Source organism: Bos indicus x Bos taurus, chromosome 1, assembly GCF_003369695.1.
Source record: "Bos indicus x Bos taurus breed Angus x Brahman F1 hybrid chromosome 1, Bos_hybrid_MaternalHap_v2.0, whole genome shotgun sequence".
In the NCBI taxonomy this organism is placed as follows: domain Eukaryota; kingdom Metazoa; phylum Chordata; class Mammalia; order Artiodactyla; family Bovidae; genus Bos; species Bos indicus x Bos taurus.
Window position 1 is genome coordinate 131,442,040 of NC_040076.1, and position 8,971 is coordinate 131,451,010.

General features: G+C 44.0%; 1 long non-coding RNA gene across 1 annotated transcript in view; it reads right to left on the minus strand.

Annotated features, from left to right (window-relative positions):
* The window catches only part of LOC113899208, a 44,271-nt gene extending 35,736 nt beyond the window's left edge, over nt 1–8,535 (minus strand). The window contains exon 1 of the long non-coding RNA XR_003512870.1: nt 8,260–8,535. This is a non-coding gene — a long non-coding RNA (uncharacterized LOC113899208). The remainder of the gene's footprint in view (nt 1–8,259) is intronic.
* Nucleotides 8,536–8,971: the final 436 nt, after the last annotated feature.

Genomic DNA, 8,971 nt, shown 5'->3' on the forward strand with positions numbered 1-8,971 from the left:
ATAAGAATCAGCATAAACAGAGTTGACACCCACGAATCTTAAATATTCTCAAAAGAAGAATTTAAAATAGCTATTATGCATTATTTAAAGAAATAAAAGGTAGAACTTTGACAGTGATGAGTAACTAGAAGGTATTAAAGATGACCTAATAGGCTTTTTAAAGGGCAAAAAAGCTTTTAGAAGTAAAAATATAATAGTTGAAATTAAAATCTAATGGATGAGTTGAACAGCAGGTTAGTCACAGCTGAAAAAACAACGATGAACTGAAACGTGGAGGTGAATAAATTATCTCAGTTACAGCACAGAAAAATGAAAAGATGGAAACACAACAGATTAAGAGATGTGGGCAAGACAGTAGCAAGCATTCAGAGTACCAGAGAAAAGAACAGAGAATGGAGGAAAGAAATATTGAATAGAAAATGGATTAGAATTTTCTAAACCTGATGAAAAACATAGTCTTTAGAAATAGGAAGCACAACATGTACTAAACTGGACAAATAAAATTAAATCCACAGACACATTATGATGAAATTCGAACCACCAAAGACAATGAGAAGATCTGCAAGTCATTCAAAGAACAGAAAAACAGATCACCCACAAAAGAACAGCAAATAAGCAAAGTTGATTTTCCAATAGCATCCTTGGAACCCTGAAGTCAGCGAAAGGATATCCTTAAGCTCCTGAGAAAAAATGACTGTCAACCTAGACTAGGCAAAATTATCTTTCATCTAAACAAAGATTTTGGAGAATGGCATTGAAACATGTATAATATCATGTATGAAATGAGTCGCCAGTCCAGGTTCGATGCACGATACTGGATGCTTGGGGCTGGTGCACTGGGACGACCCAGAGGGATGGTATGGGGAGGGGGGAGGGAGGAGGGTTCAGGATGGGGAACACATGTATACCTGTGGCGGATTCATTTTGATATTTGGCAGAACTACTACAATATTGTAAAGTTTAAAAATAAAATAAAATTTAAAAAAATAAAAATAAACAAACTTTTATAGTGTTCTGCCAGGAGAATGTCAGTAAAGAACTTCCAAAACTGAACTTCAGTTCTCAAATGGTCTTTTAAATGAGATTCGCATCCTTAATGAGAAGACATCATCTCCTAAAGAGAGAAAATTCATTCTTGCTAGGCAAAAAAAAAAAAGTTGCTCTTTTTGTGTATCTTTCTAAGAAAGCTCCAAGTCTTCTTCAGTATATGAACTACCAAAGTGAGCACAAACACTCCAAATCTTAACAATACCAGTTACCTCCAAAGCGATCTATGGATTCACTTGCAAATTCCAATCAAAATTTTCCAAGGAAACCGGCTAGTCAATTCCAAAATGTATACGTAAAAGCAAAAGTGTCCCAAGATACTGATAAACACTGGGTTTGAGGAAATTGTCCAAATATTATGACATTTCATAAACTATAGTAATGACAACAGAGCAGTATCAGCTCAGGGATCAAGAAACCAATTGATGGAATAGAGTAGCAAGACCAGGAACAGCTGTTGCATTGTGTAGACAGAGAACACTCTGCTCCAACATTGCCAGCAAGAGTGCCATGCTTCTCTTTGGTTCTCCTGAACCAATCACTGGTCTTCAGTATTTGGGGATAGGATGATTAAGTATCATGACCCCACCCATAGAGCCAGAGAAGGGAGAGCCCTTATAAAACCACAAGGACAGAGAAAGGGAAAGGAGTGATCCCCGCCGAAAGAAATCAGTTCAGTTGCTCAGTCGTGTCCAACTCTTTGCAACCCCATGAACCGCAACATGCCAGGCCTCCCTGTCCATCACCAACTCCCAGAGTCCACCCAAATCCATGTCCATTGAGTCGGTGATGCCATCCAACCATCTTATCCTCTGTCATCCCCTTCTCCTCCTGTCCTCAGTGTTTCCCAGCATCAGGGTCTTTTCAAATGAGTCAGCTCTTCGCCTGAGGTGGCTAAAGTATTGGAGTTTCAGCTTCAGTCCTTCCAGTGAACGCCCAAGACTGATCTCCTTTAGGATGGACTGGTTGGATCTCCTTGCAGTCCAAGGGACTCTCAAGAGTCTTCTCCAACACCACAGTTCAAAAGCATCAATTCTTCAGCACTCAGCTTTCTTTATAGTCCACGTCTCACACCCATACATAACTACTCGAAAAACCATAGCCTTGACTAGACGGACCTTCGTTGACAAAGTAATGTCTCTGCTTTTTAATATGCTGTCTAGGTTGGTCATAACTTTCCTTCCAAGGAGTAAGCGTCTTTTAATGCCAAAGGAAATAGGGGCACCAAAAAACAGGGGAGGGAAAGAGATGCCAACAGGAAAAAAAGTATCTAACACACATGCTATAGGCCAGTTTTCATAAAAGTGATGTATTTAGTGATGAAAGGAACAAGGATGTTGGTACAAAGTATTTACAAACATGGCCATGCAGACTCACAGACACACACATGAGTAAGGCGTGTTCATTTCACTCTTATGCCCCTGCTTGATCACCATGTCTTTTGTTTTCAGGTGAATTCTTAGTCTTATTCTTTCTAAGTCAGTATCTTAGAAAGAATCTTTTTTTTTCAACCCAGGCCTCTGTTTCATTGTCTCTGAACATTTTTCTCAAAACAACATATTTTCTTGCCATTCTGTGAAGCATTTCCCAAAGCACATTGTACAGGATCCAAATGTTTGGGATGTTGCTGCATACTTTATATATATATATATATATATATATAAATACTTAAGATATTTTTTTCACATGTACACATTGCTATATTTTGGGCTTCCCAAATGGTGCTAGTGGTAAAGAACTCGCCTCCCAATGCAGGTGACATAAGAGACTCAGGTTCAATCCCCGGACCAGGAAGATCCCCTGGAGGAGGGCATGGCAACTCAATTCAGCATTCTTGCCTGGAGAATCCCATGGACAGAGGAGACTTGCAGGTTATAGTCCATAGGGTCATAAAGAGTCAGACATGACTGAAGAAACAGCACTGCTGTATTCACCTATTTATTTTTATTTATTTTTGGCTGTGCTGGGTCTTCGTTGCTGCACACGGGCTTTCTGCAGTTGCAGAGAGTGGGAGCTACTCTCTAGTTGCAGTGAGCAGGCTTCTCATTGCAGGGCACAGGCTGTAGGCACACGTGTTTCAGCAGTTGCAGCACAAGGGCTCAGTAGCTGCAACTTGCTGGCTGTAGTGTGTGCGTGTATCAGTAGTTGAGGCCCACAGGCTTAGTTACTCCACAACTTGTGGAGTCTTACCAGACCAGGGATCGAACCCATGTCCCCTGTCAGCAGGCGGATTCTTATCCACTGTGTCACCAGGTAAGTATGGTAATTATATATTTTTCATCCATTACAAAATAAGTCAGAACAGTTCATTGAAGCACCACATCTTATGTGCCACACTACTTGCCTCTGGAGCCTTCCCCATGACCTTGAGCACTGGGAAGCTTCCACAGTGGAATCCAACTGAAATGCTACCCCTCATACTCCTTACACCAGTGACCCAGGGCATCCTCTCTTCTCCAGGTAGTGACAACCACCAAACGCAGACCTCCTTTAAAGACACTGGGGAGCAGTTTCCCCTGGGAACTCCCCCACACTGGAGGCATTCCCAAACATGGGCAAGTTAGAATGTAACCAGTGGCAGGTCATAGGTTCTGACCCGTCCCATTTTCCACCCCTCCTGCTACTATTGCTCAGAGCTTATCTCTCATCTATCTAGAGCAACAGACCTGTTGAAGTACAATGAGATGGATAGTTTTTCTTCTTCTAAATTTTCTCTGATAAGGTTATATTAGTTTTATGATAAAATCATCATAAAGTTTTATAAGTATTTTCTAAACAATCTTAACTTAGTATTGAGTTAAGGGGTATTACCCATATAGACCTCCACATAAAATTTCACTAGTAGCCCTCTTAGGAAGCACTAGTTTGGAATAGAAAGAACACAGTATTAAATTGAAGAATCTGGGTTTCAGTCCTGGCTTCTCCACTCCCATCAATGTGAATTTGCAAAGGCTCTTGAATTGCCAAGCCTTGGCTTTCTCTTCTATAAATGGGGAACTTGTGATGTGCCTCAGAGACTGTTGTGATTACTTATTTGAAAAAACACAGTCAATCCTCATGCCAACCCCAACCCTAGGAAGCTGATATCATCTCCAGGTAATTATTATCTCCTTTCTATGGAAGAGGAAACTGGGGCACAGAGAGGGTACATAACTTACTCAAGGACACACAACTAAGAAGGTGACCAGCCTGGATTTGAACACAGAGAGCTATTTGGAGCCTATACTCTTGACTAACATGCTGTATTGCTTCCTAACTCAGATTATATGAAAATTAAATAAGACAATGTATGTCAAGGATTTATATTCCCCTGACCAACTCCCAGACTACAGGTGTCAGGTAGAAAGGGACTGGGCTTCCCTGGTGGCTCAGATGGTAAAGAATCCGCCTGCAATGCAGGAAACCTGGGTTCAACCCCTGGGTTGGGAAGATCCTCTGGAGGAGGGCATGGCAACCCACTCCAGGATTCTTGCCTGGAGAATCCACATGGACAGAGGAGTGGGCTACAGTCCATGAAGTTGCAAAGAGTTGGACATGACTGAGTGACTAAGCACAGCACAGAAAGGGACTACATGTCACCATCTTGCATCCTCTTCACTGGATTTGGTCTCTGACAATACCCAGTTAAAATATGACACTCCTAAAATACTTTTGCACAGTTGGTAACAGGCCACTGCCTCAAGTCTCTTCTTCAAGAATTCCCCAGGTCTCCTCAGATCCAGGAACTGAAGAGTTAACCCCTGGCACAGCAAGGTGTCCTCCAGGGACACAGGAAATACCAGTAAACATTTGTTAACTGCGTAGTGCTCCACTCTGGAACCAAACCCAGAGTCATGTCCTTGGTAAATAATGCAAATGGAATTGGGACTGAGGTCTGCCTACCTCCAATGACCATGATCTGTGCTCCAGAGAACACAAGTGTCAGTGTCTGAGGCACTTGAAGCCTGAGACACAGAAGAGAGTTGCTTTCCACCACAGACTCTAGAGCCTAGATGAAAATTCCCACTGCTTTCCAGACTTGCAAGGTCCACCCAAGACCGGCTGGGATCTGGGACCTGGGACGCTTTACTGCAGTGCTTGCACCTGTGTTAGGAGAACCATTGACCAAAACTGCCCTCCACTTTTGGAGAAGGCAATGGCAACCCACTCCAGTACTCCTGCCTGGAAAATCCCATGGATGGAGGAGCCTGGTAGGCTGCAGTCCATGGGGTTGCTAGAATCAGACACAGCTGAGCAACTTCACTTTCACTTTTCACTTTCATGCATTGGAGAAGGAAATGGCAACCCACTCCAGTGTTCTTGCCTAGAGAATCCCAGGGACGGGGAAGCCTGGTTGGCTGCCGTCTATGGGGTTGCACAGAGTCGGACACGACTGAAGCGACTTAGCAGCAGCAGCAGCAGCAGCAGCAGCCCTCCACTCTGGCCAGGCATGATAGTAACCACTTGCATGAGTTCTCTTAAACAGGAGGTCCTGGTAAGGAATCTGGAACTAATAAGCTACCACCAACCATAAGAATTTAGGGAAGGTCAAAAGGAAAGAAGTGATGCCGGTCCGTATATAGACCAACCTCCCAGAATCCTTCTCCTGAAATCCATCTTGGCTGAGTGTGTGTAATACCATGAAGGACCCTGAGTCAAAATTATTGGCCAGAGACAACTCAGAAGCTAACCCCATTACTGTAAAACCTGAGACGGCAAGCCACATGTCAGAGCTGTTCTCCTGAGTTCTCTCACCCTGCTGCCTCCACCCAGGCACCCCTTTCCAATAAAGTCTTTTGCTTTGTCAGCATATGTGTTTCCTCAGACAATTCACTTCCGAGTATTAGGCAAGAATCCACTCTAGGGCCCTGAAAAGTGTCCCCTTTCCTGCCACATCTGGACAAACGTCTCCTCTAACAACAAAATACAAAGAAACTCTAAGGGGCTAAAAACAACTGCATGCGTGTACAGTTGGGGCAAACTATGGACAATGAGATATTAATACAAAAAGACCAAAAACCCAACTGCCATTTCTGAAGAACTGGGAAAAATCAGGGTATCGGGAGCAAAATTAGGGTACTGTGCATGCCCCCCTGCACTCAATACCATCCAAAGGGGTGGGCAAACCACCTAAGCCACCTCTCTGGTCAGATCCCTGGACCCACCTCTACCCTCACCCTATATAAAGAACCAGCCCCAACCCCACCTAAGAGAGAGAGCAAGGGAAATTGTTACTTGTCCTTGCTCCCTCCTGCTGCAGCAGGAGCCCCAAGAAAGCCCTGTCAGAATTTCTTATCTGGTCTCTTATCAATTTCTATTTACTGGGGAAGACCAAGAACCCTAGATGGTAACACCCCCATCATCCTGTCTCCCTGAGCTCATCGCTACTTCTCTGCCACACTCCAACTGCAATGGCTTCCTTCTGCTCCTTGGCTGTACTTGGTTTCTGTGACTTGGAAAGCTCTTCCAGCAGATTCTCACCTTGTGGCTCCTTATCATTCAGATCACATCTCAGATGTTCCCTTCACCCCCACAGAAGACTTCCCAGGCCACCAGACGTCAGGTTACTGCTCTGCCAAACACCAAACCATTGTCACAATCACCTGAACTATTGCCTTTTGCTTTCTGTTCTTTTTTTTTTTTTTGCTTTGCTGTCCCTAGCATGCAAATACCATGAAGCTATTCTCTGTTTTACTACTGTATTCGCAGCTCTCAGCACATTTCTGAGTAAATGAATGAGGAGCAAGTGTAGATATTCAGGAAGTGATATCCAACTGGTTAAAGCAGGCCAAGGACCGACAGCTTTAAAATACAGCAGGAAATATCAAAGGAAGCCTGATTCTAGCAAAGATTCATCCTCCTGCCAATAATAAGTGAGCATCTGCTATATACCAGGCACCATCCTAGGTACTGGGGGTACACAGGGGAACAGGGGAAAATCCCTGCCTTCATAAGGTTTTTCTAGTAGCAGAACTCAGGCAATACATATCATATATATTACATGAGTAAACATATCACATAGCCAATGGAGGTAAATGCTAAGGACAAAAATGAAATATAAAACAGCATTAGGTGGTATAGGGAAGCTATAGGGGAGTGTGTAGTTCTAAGGAGTCATTTAAAGACCTGGAGGCTGCGAAGCAGGGAGTCACCAGGGTTATCTGAGGGGAGAGCATTCCACAAAGGCCCTTGTGCAAACATGCCTGGGAAAGGGCATCTTTCTGAGAAAAACAAGGTGGCTCCAGTGGAAGCTAGTAGATTAGGACACAAGGCCCTGAGCCAGATGGGAGCCATTGGAGAGATGTGAGGAGAGGACAGACATGCTCTGCTATGTTAGCACAAGCTGGAGGGTGCAGCCTAGGGGAGGGAGGCAGAATAGCTCAGAGGCTGTTTCATGGCAATCCTACAAGCAAGAGATCCTGGTGGCTTGGACCACAGTGAGAGGCGTGGAAGGGGAAAGAGAGAGCGGGATTCTGAGTATCTGAAGTCAGATTCTGAAATCACAGCAACAGTTGTGGAGAGAAAGGAGCTAACAATTGTCAGAGACACCTTGAATATTTTTGCCAGTGATGACACAATCTGGGAGCAAGAAGAGGTTGGGAGAAAGGAGCGAGTAAGCAGGGAGATGACGTGGAGTTTGGGGCAGAAATGCCAGAGATCAGTGGGAGAAACAGCCTCACCAGACAAGAGAAAGAAAGAAAAAGAAGGCATGGAAGAAGTCTTTCTGGTTGTGGCTGCCTCTTCTTCTGAAATGCTGTGTCTCTAAATAAAGCATCCTTTCAAGAAGACAAACTCCTGGTAACCAAGGCCAGATTCATGGGCATGTTGGTGATCTGTGTAGTTGCTCAGAAGAGGTGTGCTCTTGGTTTAATGCTCTGCTGTCCCTGTCTTAAAATCCTAGCTTAAACCAGGGTCCCCTGGTTTCCATTTTGCACTGGGCGTAGCTCAGTCAGTAAAGAATCTGTTTCCATTTTGCACTGGGCGTAGCTCAGATTCAGTAAAGAATCTGCCTGCAATGCAGGAGACGCAGGTTCTATCCCTGGGCCAGGAAGATATCCTGGAGAAGGAAATGGCAACCCACTCCAGTATTCTTGCCTGGAAAATCTCATGGACAGAGGAGCCTGGCAGGCTAGAGTCCATGAGGTTGCAAGGGTCGGACACGACTTAGAGACTAAAACCCATCCACCCCCATGTATTATGCAGCTAATGCTGCTGACAATGCTCTCCACTCACCCGCTACATTATAAAGGACGTCTCCAGGTGGGATGTTTTGTGGGGAAGGCTGAGATGATGACATTGGAAGAGCCCTTGGACCCTTCGGAGAAGGAGGTGCCGTGTCCGTCTGTGCTCTGAGCAGCGCCGCAGTAACTCTGGGAGCATTAGCACATGGCCCTGCAGCAAAGGGCCTCCCTGACCTCTTTAAAAAAGAGAAGGACAAGAACAACACAAACAATGTCTCTGGTGGAAAAATACAGCATTCCATCTTTCCCGAGTTTATCTCTGCCCTCCAAAAACAAATGCATCAAGGAATGGTCCCAGAAACCAAGGTTGTCATTTTGATTGGTGCCAAAAATTGGGACCCAGCCACAGTCTTATGATTGATTCTGAGACACAGAATGGAAAACATTAATATTGATTTATCTGTTCATTCTCTTTATTCACTGTTCATCCATTTGCCCAGGCTAGCCATAACAACTAGACACTACAAAATTAAATTTAAAACAACTCTTCTATCTGTGGTAGACTCATTCTCCTCCTCTTGCTCCTAGGACTGCAGTTCCAGTGAGCTAAAGCATCCATTAATTCTATTTTTTAAATATCATGCAATCCACTCAGCAGGAACTGGAGAACTCACAAAAATAATATTGGAATAATGTAAACCTAAAAATTCTAAACCAGATTGACAGAATTTGTTCCCTTATGGCTGTTTCGGTGCCATTGTGGA